This window comes from Melozone crissalis, unplaced genomic scaffold (genome assembly GCF_028551555.1).
Source record: "Melozone crissalis strain CALT ecotype California unplaced genomic scaffold, PUWL_Pcris_2 ptg000004l_1, whole genome shotgun sequence".
Classification (NCBI taxonomy): domain Eukaryota; kingdom Metazoa; phylum Chordata; class Aves; order Passeriformes; family Passerellidae; genus Melozone; species Melozone crissalis.
The window spans coordinates 37996953-38015275 of NW_026535782.1; the positions used below are offsets into that span (position 1 = coordinate 37996953).

An 18323-nucleotide genomic window follows, 5' to 3' on the forward strand; every position below is an offset into this window, starting at 1 on the left:
TAATTTTTGAGTGTCACACAGTAAGTGGAAAGTGAAAAAACTACCTTTAATAATTAAAATAACTTGAAATGTATTTTGCCTGATCCCCTACAAAAATGCAAAAAAAAAAAAAAGAGATGATCCAGATATCTTGTATACAGTGCATGCCAGTATAGCTTAGAGAGAGAAAAAAAAAAAGATTTTAAAATAATAATCTCTCTGGAGTGCAAACAGCAATTAATCATATAGTAATCTTGAGATTTCTCCCTTTTGATCCTATTCATTATCCATTGTCAAGTGAATTGTTCTTTCTAATCTTCCCAAAAGTAATTATCATTCAGTTTATTATAATAATTTTCTTTTTTGTTGTTCGTGTTCACATTTAACTCAGGTTTCTCTTAACTGCTTCCAACGGTCTATGTATTTCATTAAACCTTTTCCGGTCATTTTGCTCATTCTTTCAAGTTCCCATTCTCCCACTGGAGAACTGTATCAGTTCCCATTGCAAACTTCCCCACAGCCCTGCCAGCACTCATCAAACCATTTTGCAAGAATCAGCTCAACAGACAGGCAAATAATTTTGCCTTTGAGTATACACAGTCTTTAACCAACACCACTGACAATTTGTAACAAATATAGAAGCTGGAATGGCAGCCATGAAATACATTTCACATAGTCCACTCCAGAGTCATCAAACAGCAGTATTAACAGCTTGCTATTAACAGCTTGTGTCAGCTTCGAAGGATTTCAGATCCAAAAAGAAAGAGCAGGCTCTGTATGATGCTCCTAATTCCTCATCTTATCTAGATGCAGAAAATATGAATGTGTATGCATGACTCAAAGGAGTTCACTCTTGTTATTCAAAAACCCAATATCCTCATCGGTGCAGAAATACTACCATCATATATTCCCACACTACACAACTAACAACACTGAGGTTTAAACAAACACAATACTAAACTGTACCAGAATTATTGGGCAGGTATTAGTCAGGACAGTCAGCACAACATAAAGCTTGTTCAGAACCAGGGAGTACTGGTTCTATACAGTACTCCCTGGCCCAATATTGTACTTTTCCAACATCTGCTTTTGCCCCCTTGACCAATTAATATAATTTCTCCTCAAAGCTGGGGACACAGTATCTGATAGTTGTCTCACAGAGTGGATGTACGATGCCTGAAAGACCTCATCCTGCACAGCCTGCAGTGTCCCTCCTTTTCCCTCACAGCTGCTGGAACACATCATAGCTTCCCCATGGCCTTAGTGCACTGAGATCAGACTGGTTGGACAGTAGGAGTGAGAGAGAGAAAAACATCCTGCATATGGCCCTTGAGTCCTTGGCGACTCTCTGTCCAAAGATTTAAAAGAACTGTGATAACTCAAGGCTACCATGATCCATTTCTGTTACCACCTTTATCAAGACAGCATCAAATTATTCAGTTCATTACTAATCCAATGATGTTCCAGTGATGTTCTTCTAAGATACTATTGCTTATCTACCAAGATGTGCTCCATGAGACATTTTCCACAATTATATATCATATCAGAGTATCTTGCTACAAGTCCTAAGCCTTAAAACAGGGGCATGGAAACAGGAATAATACTCTAATATTAAGAAACACTCTTCTATCAGAATTTTTCTTCTTTTATAAGAGGAAATGGAGTCAATGCCTGAACAATGGAATAGATGGAGGTTTTACTAAGGATGTTTTGTTGGATTTCATGTTGATTCCTACTGCCACTTTTCCTCTCTTTTAAAATATTTATTGCTTATCTTTACTCTGTTTTACTTTTCACTCTTATTTCTCAGATGTTCAGTGTAGCACTGTTCTTACAGGTTCTGGAACAACAGCAAAAGTAAAGCTGTCTGGGCTGTGCTTCTGTTAACAGCACTTTCCTTTTGGACAGTGATAAAGGAAGGCTCTCATCAGACCCATGACATTGGTACCATGTAACCAAATGCACCTTTAAAAGTCTGTGGTGGCTTATCTCACCAAAGAGAAAAATATATAAACCCCACTGTATACTCAGCAGTATTTATTCTCATTTTTCTGCTTCTCAGTTGTTTGGTTGTGGTTCCCCCCCCCACCCAGTTCTACACCCTTGAATGAAAGATTTCTCCCATCAAAACCAAAAAAACCCAACAACAAAAAAAGCTTTCATGGTCATGTCTTCCTTTCTAATGAACAATTTTTTAGTAGGCTTGGAGTTCTATTGAACTTTGCTTCTTTTCTTGCCCCTACAATTAGACAATAGTGATTTACAATTTCTCTTCTTGCTGGTCCAGTCTCTATGCAACAATGCCTTTCAAACAAATTTTCAAAATTTTACTGTTTTCTATTAGTGCAAGAAAGACTAAAATGTAACCTTGCAATTCATCAGAATTATTGCCATCTCAAATAAAATCAAATGAGAGATCATTTAGAGTACTTGTAAAATAATTTCAAAAACAATTTTGGAGTCATCTGGGAAAAATGGCATGAAGCTATTTAAAAATACCAATTTTTACCCTGAGGCAGACTGCACTGAAATGAAATACTTTTACTTTTAAAATGATTTAAAATTTTTATCTTAACTAAATTGACTATTTCTGAATCTTATTTGAAGAGAAATGGAGGGAAAAACAGGAAGGAATAACATTAACAGTGCAACTGAGTAGAAGAATTCCTAAGATTAGAAAAGGAAATGTGCACCATCTGGAAGAGAAGTTTCTAAACTTAGGCTATTAGGTTATATGGTTCATGATTAAAATCTGGCAAAAGCCTTCTTTTCTCTGGCAGAACAGACAGTATCTTGACTCTTGAATAATATTCATGCTACTGCTCCAGAGCAGGGAACATTAGTTTCTAGGGATATGAAGTTCTGGATCCCCTGGGACGAAGCCAATCTCTTGTTTGAGTTGAATACATTTCACAGATGAAGGGGAGGAAGAAGAAAAAGATCTTGCCTATTTACCATGGATGCTATCAGTTGGGAAAGCAGTTTGGCAGAGCTCCATACAGTGGGCTAGCAAATATCAATAACAGTTTTATTTTTTTGGTTGAAAGGACACAACTGTTTGAATCAGTCCCAGTAACTATTTTACTTTTTAATTTATCAATATTCATATTCCAAACTAGAGCAATTAAAAGATGGCTTTAAATGTATTAAAAATATATCTAAATTTAGAACTACTTTTTTTAGCTGTTCCTTATTAATGAAATTATGCAAGACCATCTTGAAAAATCTGGGTATCCAGAAGGGATTTAGGACACCTGAGAAATCATTTTGCCAGGCACTACACCAGAATTTCTTCTGTGCAAGGAAGAAAGGTGACTAAAATGAAAAACAAGTAATACCACTCAGAATAATGCATGAAGAAAGAAGATATTTTATAATTGCTTAACTTTACACTTTCACCAGAGAAGAAGCCTTTTCAATCATGATGAGACAGCACAACTCAGCACAGAGTACATCAGTGACTTACAGCACTGCAGACACACCAGGGAGGGGATTTGCCTTGTCCAAAATACACAACTTCTGGGCAGAACAAATTAAAGCAAGCAGAGTGCAATAAAGCAGCTACATGGCTTCTTACTAGGTAAGTTGCCACTGTCTCCTGCAAATGCCCTAGAGGTTAGGGCTGCACAGAGCTCTCTTCCTCAGGGACTTCAGCTCCCTCTAAGGCTATGTTCTGTGTTTAGCTTGATTATTCAAGAAACTGTGTATTTTATTGACATTTGGAAGACTGACATACCCTTATAATTTTTCTATTTTTATAGATGTTTTTGCCATAATAATGCCAATTATTTTCTTCTAGTCTTCTAAATTCTCTGTTCACAAAGTAAAAATATCCAAGAGAAGATAGTCTTGCTATGTTCTACATTCTCACCCTCAGATTCTAAAGAAATTAATTACAATGGTAGCATTTTCAGTTAATGTCCTGTCTTTCTTAATCAGTCTCCATGTACACAATAGAATATGAGCACAAAGTGGATAAAAAAAGGTGCACGTGGGATAATTTGTCCACCTTAGAGACATTTGGACAATATGTCTTTTATTACTCAATTACTTTCTTAGATTTCTCAGAGGCTGTGGAATATTCAGGGTCACTTGCCTTTACAAGGAGAACAAGCAGGCCAGAATCCCCTCAGGCCAGGAACTATCAAAAATGAAGAATCTTTTTCTAAAACTGATGTGAAAAAAGATAAACCACGACTAATGCAACAGCGTGGTAGTCTAAAGTCTCAGCATGCAGGCTGCACACAAGAATTTTCAAGATCATGTATCTGATTGTGAATCAGGGGAATTAGTTCCATGAATTATAAGAGAAGGTTGGACAGACTAGAGATCATAACTGTTACATAAAATTTGTTGAAAATAATTTAGGAAGATTGGTGTCTGATGGTCTGTTAAAAATGTCAGCAATGCCTTTTTCAGGCAGAATACAGAAGCTTTTTCCCTTTTGAGGAGGAATGGAGGTTTCTGATTTACTGCAGACCAGTTGGGTGCAGGACGCACCTTCCCCTAAAAGATGGCAGAAAGCCATTTTTTACTCTAGGTCTTGGGCAGCTGATTTAGCAGGGAAGGGAAGAGAATGAAGGTAAAATGAGCTAAAACAGCTAGGAAAGGAGCTTCTAGTATTTGAATGCAGAAATACACGTACTGCAGCTGTGGCATTACAGAGGCAATTAAATGGGTGTTCCATAATCTCAGCTTGACTCACAAGCCGAATGGGATGTATCATTTTAAAATTCTGCCTTCATGTGCTACATACGTGAATAAGTGCTGTATAATAATGTTCCAGCTCCAGATTAGTGGAGACAACATGACTAAGCGCGCTATTTTAATCACCTTTGCAACGATGATTACTGTAAGACGCTTCTGAGGATCTTTAATCCAAGACTAGTCATTCATCTCCATTTCTTTCTTGTCACAATCCACCCAGATGCTGTCTAACATGACCTTTCTGCTCCTATTTCACTGTGCTGTTTGCCAGAAGATTTTTTTTGATTCCCATGCTACTTCGTAACAAATATGCCTTATTGCTGTCTTTATATAGACTGAAAAATAGTGGTTATCTCAATATCTATGATAATCTGTTTAAAGAAGTACAGTGAAAGAGATTGCACAGGAAATGCTTTTATTTAATTCTGCTTCTTCCATCTGCTCTACCTTTGTTTTTAGAAAGGGAGAAAAGCAGATGCAGGATGTTTTTGTGGAAGAACAGGAATTTTGGATAAAACTGCTCATTTACTAAAGGATTGTCGGTGGGATACCATCACTGCAAAGCAACTCACTGCAGAAATAACCTTTATTTCCCTTTGTGCTACCAAATTTGTATACTGATAAATAACAGTGATCCTTACCTATTCTCTCAGGATGTGAAGCTCATACAGGAAAAAAAAAATTGCAAAACCTGCATTCATTTGATCCAAGTTTTTGCTACATCCTTACTATTCATGTAATAAAATAATGCTGATCCCAAACTGGTGATCTCAGAGGGCCTCAGGTAAGCCAGCAACATCTTTTTATGAGAATTATGTTAAAGAGGCTTACCCAAAATTCAAATGGAGGGCTGTGTGTTATCTTCTGTTCTTTACAGAAAGTGTAGAAGAAGTGATGGACCAAAACTTCCTATATATCTGAGAGCTCCCATTCTGCTATGCTCCAACAGATGGCAGGGCTTCCAGGAATTTCTAGGGATTTCCTGCTGGGATCCTATGTAAGGTATGGTTGTCCCTCTGCGTGAAAAAAAGGCAGAAGAACAAGCCATCATAAAGCATAAGGGATATCCTTGTGTTATTTTGCTAAATGAATTTAAATGAATTTATGGAATTTAAGAAAGAGAAAGCTGTAATTACAATTTTTGACTGCTAGATAGTGTTGCTGATTTTTTAAGCACATCTCTATAAAGGGCAAAATATATAAGTTCTTATTCTAAAGATAGCATTTGTTGTCAGAGCATTACCTGTTCTAAGTGGTGGGATAGCTCTGGAAAAATAACACGCATTTAATGGTGTCTATTAGATAGTCAAGATAATAATTTACTTATCGGGAACACCTTCACAGAGTTTTGTGTAAGGTTGTCAGACAGAGCATCTGCTAACTACTTGAAATAAAAACAAGGCCATTAAGATATCCAGGTCGGAGAGGAATAATAGTCTGTGGAAACTCTGGCAATGCACTGCCCTCAGATCTCTTTTTGTAGTTCCAATAGTAGTTACTTTCTGAAACAAGAAGACTGAAAGCAGTACTTGCTCAATGTCTGGAAACACGGAGTTAATTTCTACCTGAGACTACAGAGGTGAACAAAAATGAAGGTCAAATACCTGCTTCAATAGATCTGACTGATATTATTTAAGACACTACATTACTACTTGTCTTGCTGGTAGCAGCAGCCCTAAAATGCTATTTGAAAAGAGTGGCAAGAGATCACTGGCAATTAAGATATGTAAATGAATGTTTCTGATTTAGCAAACTTATAGAATCTTAGATTATGTTGAATGAACTCTGTGATACACTTAGAGTTTGCCGTAAAATATATGTAATTTCCTTTCTTTAGACTAGCATATGTTTGATTTTAGTTACCATAGAGAAGGAAGAGCCATAGCGGAAATGACAGACAATTTGAAATTCTTACATATTTCAAGTCTACAGAGAATTTAAGAATATTCTGAATTTTGAATTAGTCCCACTGAAGCATTTTTTAATAAATTTAGTTACTTATGGTCAAAGTACATGATATTAAATGTCATTATGACCCTAATGGTGTTTGCAGTATAAGTCTATACTAATGAACATATTCTTATGCATAACTTCCTTTTTAAATTATACTAACCACTACAAAACTGTGGAGTATGTAATCAATAGATTTTGTTCACTTCTGTCTCTACCAAAAAATATTAGAGGTAAAGGGCAGCCCAATCAAATTTTAGTGAAGTATTTCATTCCATTATGGAGTGTGTGAATTAGGTAACTGGGCCAAAAGTAACCAGCTTAATTCACCATGATGTATCAGCAAAACTGAACAACTGCCTTGGGGTATTAGTGCCTTAGAGTTAAAATTTTTAATCACTATATATAAATAATCACATGTCAGAAATATGCTTCTGATTTAGTATATGATTTAGAATAACAGACATATATATTACTCCTAAACCTGTCCTAGAGTCAAGTATTAGTTTAAGAGCTGGTTCCTTTAAATGGTACCAGAGTAGAAAACCTGTGAAGGCAAAAGTGAGCATACAGTTGCATCCAGATATTTTGGGCTGGTATTCAGTGCTGATGATATGAACTTGGACACTAAGGGATACTAAATTGCTTTCCTTAACTACAGCAGACAATACCTCAGAATTGCAAATGAGCTTTCCTCCCTCCCTCCTCCCCCAGTTTGCAAGATCTAAATATTCCCATGACAAAGTTACTTCAAAAAAAGTATGTCAAAGCACATTTGAAATGGCCAGTTCATGAGGTATATATCTACATGAGTGGAATTTCCAGAAATACTTACTTGAAAAAACGCTGACTCTACTGTGGCTGTGTTTAGACTCATTTTGAGGCTAGTTTTTGTGTGCCTATTCAGGCAAATGAGTCAAATAGCAGGACAGTTAACAAAAGAGAGAATAAGAACACAGAAAATTTTGAACTTAGAACACAGTCATAAAAATTTATAAGTTTCTTTTAACCAGTCTTGGAACACAACAATACTATGTGACTCATATATCCAATCAAAGCTCTTTAAAACAGCTTAGATGTTGAATTTAAAGTATTTGTGAAGAATATGAATACTAAAACTTACTCAGAAAATTTTTCTAATGAGTACATTTGAAAAAATTATAATATGTTCATGACAAAAACACATGCAGAAACAGAGCTAAAACTAATTAAATTAACTATTTCCCAGGAATTATTTGAAATGTCTAGTTTTACCAATATCATATACCAAAAACTTGCGAAATAAGAGTAATTATGACTTAAAGCAAGAATACTGTCAGCCCCTTCCAACTCACCAAATTCTGTGTTTCTGCAACAGCAGCCAACATTCACACCCTTGCTTGTGATGATATTATTTACATTTGTTTTTAGCTATGACAGAATACAATCAGTCATTTTTACTTAGTTTCTCATTTTTATTACACTTGTTTCTGAAAGAGCTCAGTATTGTTACAACTACTGGAAGCATGCTAGATGACTTAGAGTACAGAGAGAAGAAAATTAATTTTATGTCAATGAGTTTATTCTAAGAATTTTTTTACTTTAGCTTTCTGGCAATTTCTTATCAGAAAACCCAAAAGAGATTGATTATTTGCATATAATCAATGTGTACTATATATCTGGGTAAACATAGGGTCACAGACTTCTATTTAAACAGATAATGAAGCAGCAAAATAACTTCACTTGATACTGTGTGTAAAAATTAGTTACAACCCCTAAAACTGTTAATTTAGCATGAAACCTCAAATCATAAGACTAAATGGATATGCAACATCAACCCAGCAGTGTGGCTTTAGACCAACAGCCAATGAATGATCTGCAGAGCTCACTTAACCCCCACTAAATAGATTTCCTAATGCTCTGTAGTTGCTGGAAACAAAGAAAATAACCAGAGTGAAAAAAAACCAACCTTCAGATTGGAGATATGCTAATATTTCCCTAATCAATAACAAATTAGTAATGTGATGGTGCTTTGAGAAGGAGCTGGAAATTCCCTCAGAAGAAATGTATTCAAGATGTGCTCCACAGGAAAGAGGAAAGTTGTTTGGAAAGTCAGGATTTAAATTTGAACTTTGGGGATAATAGCCCACAGTAGGGCTTTTGAATGGTTTCTTTCTCTAACCAAGAAACTGTGAGGAGGAGACTGCTCTCCCTCAAGTCCACAAATCACAAACAGTTGCAAAGTGGAACAGCTGAATCAGTAGCTAAATAAAATAGAACAGATTTATTCGAGTAATTTTTTACTACACCTTCTGCAGTTTCAAAATTCACATTTGTATTTGAAGTAGATGACTTTGAGGGTGGCCTGAGAGATACAGTAATGCAGGAACAATAGGAGACACGATATCAGGTATATCATACAGGCAGAATGTTTTTGAATGAAAAGGTAAAGAGAGACAGAGAGGGCAGTGCAATGCACTGCAAAGATGATGATTTATTAATGCACTAAATTATTAAAATGGATGTTAGTTGTGAAATGTGAAAACCAATTGCTTCTATAAATTCAGGGTTGTTCTGTAATTCATTCTCATGATTCAACAATGGACATAAACAGTAACATGAAAAGCTGCCAATAGATTACTTCTTCTCATTTCCTCTTCCTTCTCCAGTAGAAGACAGAAGTATAATATGAAGAGCAATAAGCCTATTTATATATATATTTATATATATTTATCTATTCTTATATTCTAATAAGAATATATTTCTATATTTTGTATAGAAATAAAGAAATGGTTTCAGAGAAAAACTAGTCTTTGCTCACTAGCAGCAAAACTGTGATTCCCCTTGGTGCTTTGTAACAGTCCTGGCATTTCTCAGACAAAAAGAGTGAACCTGTGCTTACCTTTCCTATAGTCATAGCAGAATGAAGTTACCAAGAATTGAAGGTTCAGGATGTCTTGGGAGACCTACTTTTATCCCCTGAATAAAGGCCAACCACACTATGCTGGATGTTTGGTAAACAGGCAGGCAAATGCCACTTCAGACTGGCTGGTCATCAGAAAAGCACAGTGTGGACACAAACCCGGGTATCATTCTCTAAGAAGCAAAAATAAATAATACAGGATCTTTAAGGTTCTAAGATACAGACACCTGTGTTTGTATGACAGCAGGAAGGAACAGAGTAGTTTGAGGTTTGTATTTTTTTTCTAAGTTTTATAGGAGCTTGGAGGAATTTGCCTTCTGGAGGGTATGGATTCCTCCAGAAGGTTCTCAGAGATTTTCAGTCTCAAAAAGCAGAAGCAGGATACTCATGGAATATCACATGTTGCAGAAAAAACGGACTGTTATTCATGTTTAAAGAAAATATTTTTCCATATTTGCTTTTTTTTCTTTTTCCTACCAATTTTACAGGGGACAAAAGTTTTCTGCTTCTCTGCAACTTCAGATTTTATATACAATGCACTTGACCAAGGACACTGACAATTTGGCTAAGTGTTTTCATTTCTTAAAAAAAGTGATCTTAGGAGATTATTTTCTCTCTATCTTACTTTTTTTCCTGCAGTATTTTTTTTTCCTTGTTGCTACTGATCCCCTTTTTTCAGTACTGTTTTGATATGCTGAAGATACAAACTCTATGGAAAGTCAAAGGGGTTCACATCCTATTTTTGTTTACTCTTTCCCCCTTTCTTATTTCTCCTGGGCTTTTGAAATTCAGGCTATCTTCATAATTCCTTGCATAAAAGGAGGAAGATGCCTCAGTCTTCTGTTCTTCTGAAACCTCAGTTGCTATGCAGCTGAGCTCTCTCCTGGCTTCTGCTGTTGTATGACCATATGTAATGTCTTCTCACTTGGAAAAAAAAAGAAGAAAGATATGAGCAGGTTAGCAGTGCTATTGTGTATTCCATTTCTCATCAAGTTTTAGACATGCAACAGGTAAAAGACTGGCATTGAAGCCACTAATTCAGATCCTCTGGGTATCTCAATCTTGGTATTGATAAATCACCTTTATGGAAAGGCTCCTACTTAGAGGACCAAATCAGGGTACAGCAATAGATAATGCAAACCTGCATGTTTGATCCTAATCCAGAAGACCCTGTTTGCACTGGTTAGCATCAGTTACAGATTTAGAAGACTTCCTGGCTTCACAAGCTTATGCTATCAGTATTAGTAAATTCAGCAGACAAAGGCAAACTTAAACCAGCATGGGGAGAAAACCTTGATAATGTGAGGTGGCCACCAAAGTATTTACAGGCTGAAAACTAAACAAGCAGCTGTTCCAGTGCCATCATCTAAACATGTTGATCAATTCATTACTAGTAAAGAGACCACAAATAATAAAGTAGGCAACTTGCTTTCTAGTAAATTGATTTAACGTTTGCTATTTCTTCTTTGGAATACTCACATTCTGCAAGGCATTTATCTTTTACAGTAACAATGAGATACCATCTTTTTTCTGGGAGCTAGCATAGTTCTTACATCACAAGTGAGTATTAAAAACCATCAGCTTCTAAAAGTGAAATACAAAACTAGGAAACGGTTTATAAAGGATATTGTGACTGACATATGCAATCATAGAGAGAGACATTAATGAAACAACACATCAAGTCCTGGATGCTGTCTGCTAAAATTAAAAATTATTACATCAATTCCCAGAAAAAACACACACACATAAAAGCTGTGACATTAAAAAGCAAAATACCTTGTCTGGTGGCTTCACTTTTTGATAGCTCTCTGTTTCACTTATAGTAAGCTCTCCTGCAGGTCCAGAGAGGTGCTTTCACTTCCAGGGGTGCTCTTTCTCTTGATCACCATTTTGAATGCTTTCTGTAATACCTGCCCTCCCCTCATGATACAGGAGATTGTTCTTTGGTGCTGTTCAATAACATGGTAGGCTCTGCAAATGCAAAAAACTTCACAATCTATTCCAAATCATTTAGGAAGAAGCAGATGTATCAGCCTACCACAGAGATTCTTTTGCTTTCCAAACTTAGAAAGACATGGCTTAGCATTTGGTCCCATCACTCCTTGTTGCTGTGACCAACATCTGAATGATGCCTGGAATGCTTGCAATAATAAAGATGAGATGGTCCTCCAAGATGTAAGAGCCACTGCACCTCCTGCTTGGTTGTGGGTTTCAGAAGAAACAGCTTATATAGTAAATACTGACACAAAAATAGGTCTACTGGTCAAAAAGAACCAACACCACCTAGAAATACTGATAATACAGGTTCCAGAACCCATCAAAGTAATCAGAACTAATTCATTAAGTCTCAAGGGGTAAACATTTGCCTCCTCCTGGCTCAGGAACAACCTTTGCTGAAAACCATCCAGATGCAAGAAAAGTCATATCCTCCTGGAATCACTGCTATAGCACAGGAGAGGGAACTGGGTCGGAGTCTGAACAAAAGCTGAAGTCTGGGACTGCAGCTTCATATATTCCTGGTGTTTTAAGCTCTTCTGGGAAAATAGTCTTTTTTGTGCAGTAGGGAAAGAAAGAATTATAGTTCTCATAAAAACAAATACAGGCTGCTGCAAATCTAATTCACCCATTGCACCCAAGAGTAAAAGATCAGTGATCTGGATTTGATTAGCTACTGTATATATATATATTTTTTCCAAATTATTCTTTCTTTAAATTCACAAAACTGGATTACTTGGTTAGGTTGCTCACAAGTTGCCTTTATTTCATAATAAAATGGCAGTAAGACTGCATGAAAGAGAATAAGGTATAAGCTGGTCTTTGCCTTCCATTTCAGGCACCAGATTCTGCCAGTGCTCCAAGAGAAGGGATTTCATCAATTTATAATGCAAGGCAAGAAAAGAAAAGCAGCAACCCACTGAACAAGACTAAATTACAACTTGCCTTTGAATCAATGAGCAATGCCCATTAGCAAGCCTGAGGCCTGCAGAGAAAAGCTGCTAATTCCAGCAAGGATAGTTGTTTGTGGCTAAACTGCTCAGTGGAATGGAGCCAGGGAGTGAGCCCAGGCACCACAATGCTGATGTACATGTTAATTAACTGATAGCCTTCACCCTGGGATGGCAAATTAGCACTCTCTGTGGCACAGTTCTCAGGACAGCCTGCTCCAGGGACCATTCTCACCGGCTAGTTCAGACATTATCACCTGTTCTTTTGGAGGTAAGGATGAGATTTTTGCTGAATAGATGTCAATCAGCTCATGTCATTTAATTTCAGAACCCACAAACAGTCCTTAATCATGTTCAGTTTGTAATCTAACTCAGCCTCTCTGTGACTACTCTCAAAAAATCCTTCTTTAAATAGTTTCTAACTTTACAAGAATGTATCTTATCCTAAGTCCATCAACAGAGAATGGCCTTGATGGCTTTCTAAAACTATACACTGTGTCTTCATACACAGGACTTAACTGCTTTTCTTTAATCCTTAAAAGGCTCACATGCTCTGCTATTTTGTCAGTATTCTTACTGCAGTTAAAAATAGAAAAGAAGAAAATTCAAGTTTTGAAGTTGTAAATACTTCATGATAACTGAAAGTGTCAATCAGAGGATTTCAACGGACCAGTTAGCAGCAGGAAAGTTGCAGAAATATCACACAGAACTACATTTCTTGGAGTCTGTATCCATTTTAACATTTAGGAGTTTCTCCACAACTATGAGATATACAACCTTTACCTGAGTGGAAGTATTTTGCTTCAGAAATAAGATAAACTGCTTTCAAATCTTTTTTAGGTGAAACTTCTGCCTTCCCAATTGTCACCAAAAACCAAACTTAACCTCAAAAAGCATACAGACTCTGACTCCTCTGGCTTTTGCTTGCTTCTTTTAATGGAAAAGAACATTTCTTTGCTCAACTTATATGATGTATTTGATGTAGTAGAAACAAGAAGCTACTGGATCACTTCAAGAATGATCAGAAACATTCTAAAATTCTTCCTGCTCCACCCTTCAAATCAGCCCAGAGGATCACCACACCACTCAGATTTGGTGACTCATAAAAGTCAGAAGTTTTCTGGCAAATTACTCAACATGCAGTCACTGCTATGATGAGAACATTGCTCTCATCCCCAACCACTGCAGAAGAGATCACTATCCAGATGAAAAGGGAAAATTTTCCAATAGAACAGAGCTCAGTAACATGGAATCTGGATATCAGCACAATTATATTCCCCATCATACAGTCCCCATTGAGCAGTAGAGGTCAAAAGCAAAAATTCAGAATAAACCAACAGTTTAGCATGTGATAATTAGGCATGGGGGGTACCTATTTCCTTCCACTGACCTTGGAGAATGCCTACAAAGTAGCAGGGATACTAATATGCTTATTTTAAAGAATAGAATTACCAAATTATATATCTACATTTTTGTGAACTTAAATATAACAATAACTACTATATTTGTTAATAATAAGTACAGCATTTCATCCAACATAACTTATTTTCTTGCATTTGTAACTGCAAAAGAACGAAAGGGTAAGAATGTTATATTTTGTGGAAAGTGTCAACTTTCTACCAGCCTTCATAGCCTGATCAACTCAATTTTTAGAAACCTATGAAAGTTTGAAATTAATTTATATAAGTAGAAACAATAAGAAAACCACCAAGCTTCATATTCAACTTAGCTAAAGTTAAAAGAGCTGGATTGTCATACACAAAGGAACGACAAGCCAAAGTCAGATATCCTAGAAATTATCATCGAGTAGAAACATTTAAAATGTTCCTGTATCCTCTGTCCTGAGGAGTTTCTCCAAAGGCAAGCTGCTACATCTTGCAGTAGTGATCCTCAGTAAAGGTGTCTCTGTTATACCCAGATTTTGACATAGAGGATAAGGAAGAACAGAAGCTTGCATGGAGACATTGTAGCAACCTTCCAGTACCTGAACAGGGCCTAGAGGGAAGCTGGAGAGCAACTCTTCATCAGGAATAAGGAGTAATAGGTACAAATTGAAAGAGAGGAAATTTAGATTAGATATTAGGAAGAAATTATTGTGAGGGTGGTGAGACAATGCAGCAAGTTACCCAGGGAGGTTGTAGATGCCCCAACCCTGGCCATATTCAGGGTTAGATAAGCCCTTGAGCAGCATGGTCTAATGGAAGGTGTCCCTGCCCATGGCAGCAGGGGTTGGGAATAGATGATCTTTAAGGTCCATTTCTAACCCTTAACATTCTGTGATTCTATGATATAATCAAGCAGACTATTACATCCAAGTCTCTGAATGTGCCGGAAGATCTAAACAATCTCAAATTCCAATAAAAATGTAGTGATATATTGAAAACTATCTAAACAGCAAGGATGTTACATTCTGGACAATTCTAACAACTGAAGGAAGGACTCACTAGGTTCATGCCATTGCCATGTTGCAGTCAGCTCTCTACACTTCTGGTGAGGCCCAGAGCAGATCCCCTGTGCTGTCCATGGCCTCATGGAGGCCTCAGACACCACCATGGGGAAGCTCTGCACAATGACCCTGGGGCCATGTCCAATCCCAGCCCCCACACACCCTGCCTGATCCTGACACCCCCTCTGGGCCAATATCCCAGCACCTTCCCCAGAAGGTGCCCGATCCCTGGGGCTGTCCTGGTCCCCCACAAATGCCCTGTTCCTGGCTGGAGTGGTGAGTGAGGCTCGGCTGCCAGGCCCTGCCCTGCTGCCCTGGGCAGTCTTATGGAACCCTGTTGCTTCTGGACTCTTTCTAAATCTTGTAGTTCCTTTGTCTATTCTCAAAATCCATTCCTCTCCAGCAGCAATGGAGAAACATGACTTTAAGTGTTCTGCAAAGCGACTGCATCAAGCAGACGCCGGAGCTCTGTGACATGTGTTACACATCCGCTTAGCTCAGCTTGGAAACACTACGGTTTTAAATAACAGTGCTCGCGACTTCCGTTGCTATCTCACAGAGGGGTTGAGTCATTCCTGGCTCAGACACTGCCAGTCAGAGGGAAGAGCCGTGGGCAGGAGGCTGCTGTGTGCCCACACCACCCCATCTGCCAGGCACAGCTGACTGCTGGAGCGCTGTGGCACAGCCCGTGCAGTACCAAGCTCCCCCTGTGCCACCCCTGCCCCACTGTGAGACACAAAAATTCCCACTGGAACCAAGTCACAGGCTGAGAGGTACTGAAACACCAAGGGAACAGCTGCCCAGATGTGTGGCCTCAGCCTGTGCACAGCTACTGACAACACCACACCTGTGGTACCACAGGTTTCAACAGCTATTCCCTCAGATAAAATTCGAGATGGAACAATTCATTTCTAAAGGATACACCGGCTTCCATGGGGTAAGCCAGGATGTATGAGACCTCTGAAATCACACTGTCACGCTGCAGTGCATGCTAACAGAGCCTGGAAGGCTGTGTTTTGCTTGGTTTCTACCTGATCAAATGAAAATAAAATTTAAATCACTCATTATAAAATATGGATAATAAGCTAATTTTTCTTCTAGAGTGGACAGACAAACTGATTATGAGTCAGAAAGTCACTGTGCCAAACACTGTGCAGATAATATGGTGATCTCTCCTCTGAGGAGTTTGCAAAGTTAAAGTAGTTATGTCTGCAGAGTGAGCAATGGAAGAAGTAGCAGGCTTTAATTTACAGCTGATGGCTAAATTAGAAAGCAATCTGAAAACCTGGGTATCATTGAATGTGAGAGAGCTGACAAGTAGAGCAAAATTGTTGGAAACAAGATAATAATGGAAGATATATAACAGCAAGTGCCTAGATTATTCTCACCCATACTTTGTATCAACTCTTGGAGCAATTTTTCAAAATTATGTATAGTGATAAAGTAAAACACAAGTAATAAGGGCAGGCTGCCAAATAGTATTTAGAATACAAATCAAAGGAGTATGTTGGAGTACACATTAAAATTTAAACCTTTCATCTGCTACTTGTATGACAGTATTGTGAGAAAGACAGAAATGGAAAACTTTTGTGCCTAATTAAAACTCCCCGTTGAGATGCAAGTCATTAGAATTTCATATAAAGTGTTGTTACAGCAAGACAGTAATGAAGATGGGTTTTGGTAACTAAGACAAAGAGGACAGGGAGTTCAAGACAGACATTTGTCATTACAGATAATGGGATATTTTTAAACTAGTTTAATGCACGTGCATACTTTATAGTACCAGGGTAGAAATCACACTGAGGGCACAAATTCTCCTGCCTTTTCCAGAATACTAGGATACAATGCAATGAGCAGAAAAATAGAGGAAGAAGCAAAAAAGAATCCTCATTTATTCAAGCACCTCTTCAGTACTAGTAGGTACAAGCCAAAAGGATACGTGGGTCCTTCTGAATGTGTTCTCTAGTGCCTGGACACATTTCCTGAACACTGTTTCATTTACTAATATAGACAGAACTATGGAATTCACAGATCTGAAGTCACAACTAATTTGGTAATGTACTATAAGCCAGCGAGGTTATGTCTACTGCTTGCAACAAGTACAAATCCACCAGCAAACAGACACACAGAACTAAAGAGGTAGTATCCTGGGAGGTCCACATGGAAATGAATACAATAACAGCTTGGAAAAATATGTGTGAAATCAGAATTCTAATCAAAACCATTCTTAAATGTTTTTTGTCTCTAGTAGTTTCCAAAGTTCTCTTGGTGTATCAAGAACCATCAGGGCAATCTGTAATCTGCCAGGCTAGTCTGTGACATTTTATGTGTTCTCCTGAGAAACAACATACCATAAGAGGTTGCTCTAGAAATAAAGCTCACAATGACAAAAAAATATTTAGGACATAATAGAAATAGTCTTTTGAAATATCGAGAGAAAAGAAAAATACTTACAGGCTTCTCAGTTCAAGGTCAATTCTGACAATGCACATTACGAACCATACAAAAAAGCTTTTCCTGCCAAAATGACTGATCCCTGTGTTTTTTATTTTGAGCAGTAAGACAAGTTTGAAATGTCCAAATGTTGGCAGAAGATTATTTTTTTTTTCATATAACGATGTAAATTTTGTAGATCATTAATAATGGAATTCTCCAAGCATGTACTCTTCCTTAGCTTAAGGTAGGGCTTGTGGGCAGAGCTGAGGCAGAGGAGTGTTGTCGCAGCACCAGTGTTGTTGCTATCGCACTGCTTAGAAACAAAAGTTAAAAATAATGCTCCTTGCTAGTTCTTCACACTCACAAATGCCTTAGTATTGGTTACTATGATAGTTCCTGGTTATGTCAAGCAAGAGTAGTCAAAAGAATTGAAAAGCAAACCTCTACTAATTGTTAATTCATGAGATTCTGGGGTTTAATCATAAAGACTGAGTAGTTTTTTTGTAGTTGAAAGTTATGTCTGCTTCAACTTCACTAAGAAATTCTGGCAGAAATAAGTTTTGCAAATTCACACATTTCTGCACCTGGTACTGGCTATTGCATGCCTAATTTCATTTGAGTATAAAGAATTTCTGAATTGCAATATCTAGTTTTAGCTGGTTTTATGTTTTTCTAGAATAACCGAGGTCACAAGGGTATTTCAACACATGAATCACAAACAATTGCACATTTGATCTTCTATTTACCTGGTATTTTTAGGTAAGCTTCCTAGAGTTTAGAAGGCATTCACATCACACCTTTGTAATACTTCTGATATGGAGGGTTGGCTACAGCAAGATGAAAGAACGGGTTTGAGCTTTAGAGAAAGTGCACCACTTTTTTTTTATTATAGAAAGATGGAGCTTTCTATCTCTGCCAGCCAAATAATTGCTTTCTAAAACATGCCATAGCACTTTTC

At 37.4% G+C, this 18323-nt stretch overlaps 1 protein-coding gene and 1 long non-coding RNA gene across 11 annotated transcripts in view; both read right to left on the bottom strand.

Annotated features, from left to right (window-relative positions):
- ANKS1B (ankyrin repeat and sterile alpha motif domain containing 1B) overlaps positions 1 to 18323 on the bottom strand; it is a 406799-nt gene that overhangs the window by 115875 nt on the left and 272601 nt on the right. The gene's annotated exons all lie outside the window — the stretch shown is intronic.
- LOC128939545 (uncharacterized) lies at positions 8092 to 17998 on the bottom strand. The gene is made up of 3 exons (XR_008483225.1): positions 17384 to 17998; positions 11315 to 11509; positions 8092 to 10462 (listed from the first exon to the last, which is right to left on the bottom strand). It is a non-coding gene; the product is annotated as an uncharacterized LOC128939545 (long non-coding RNA).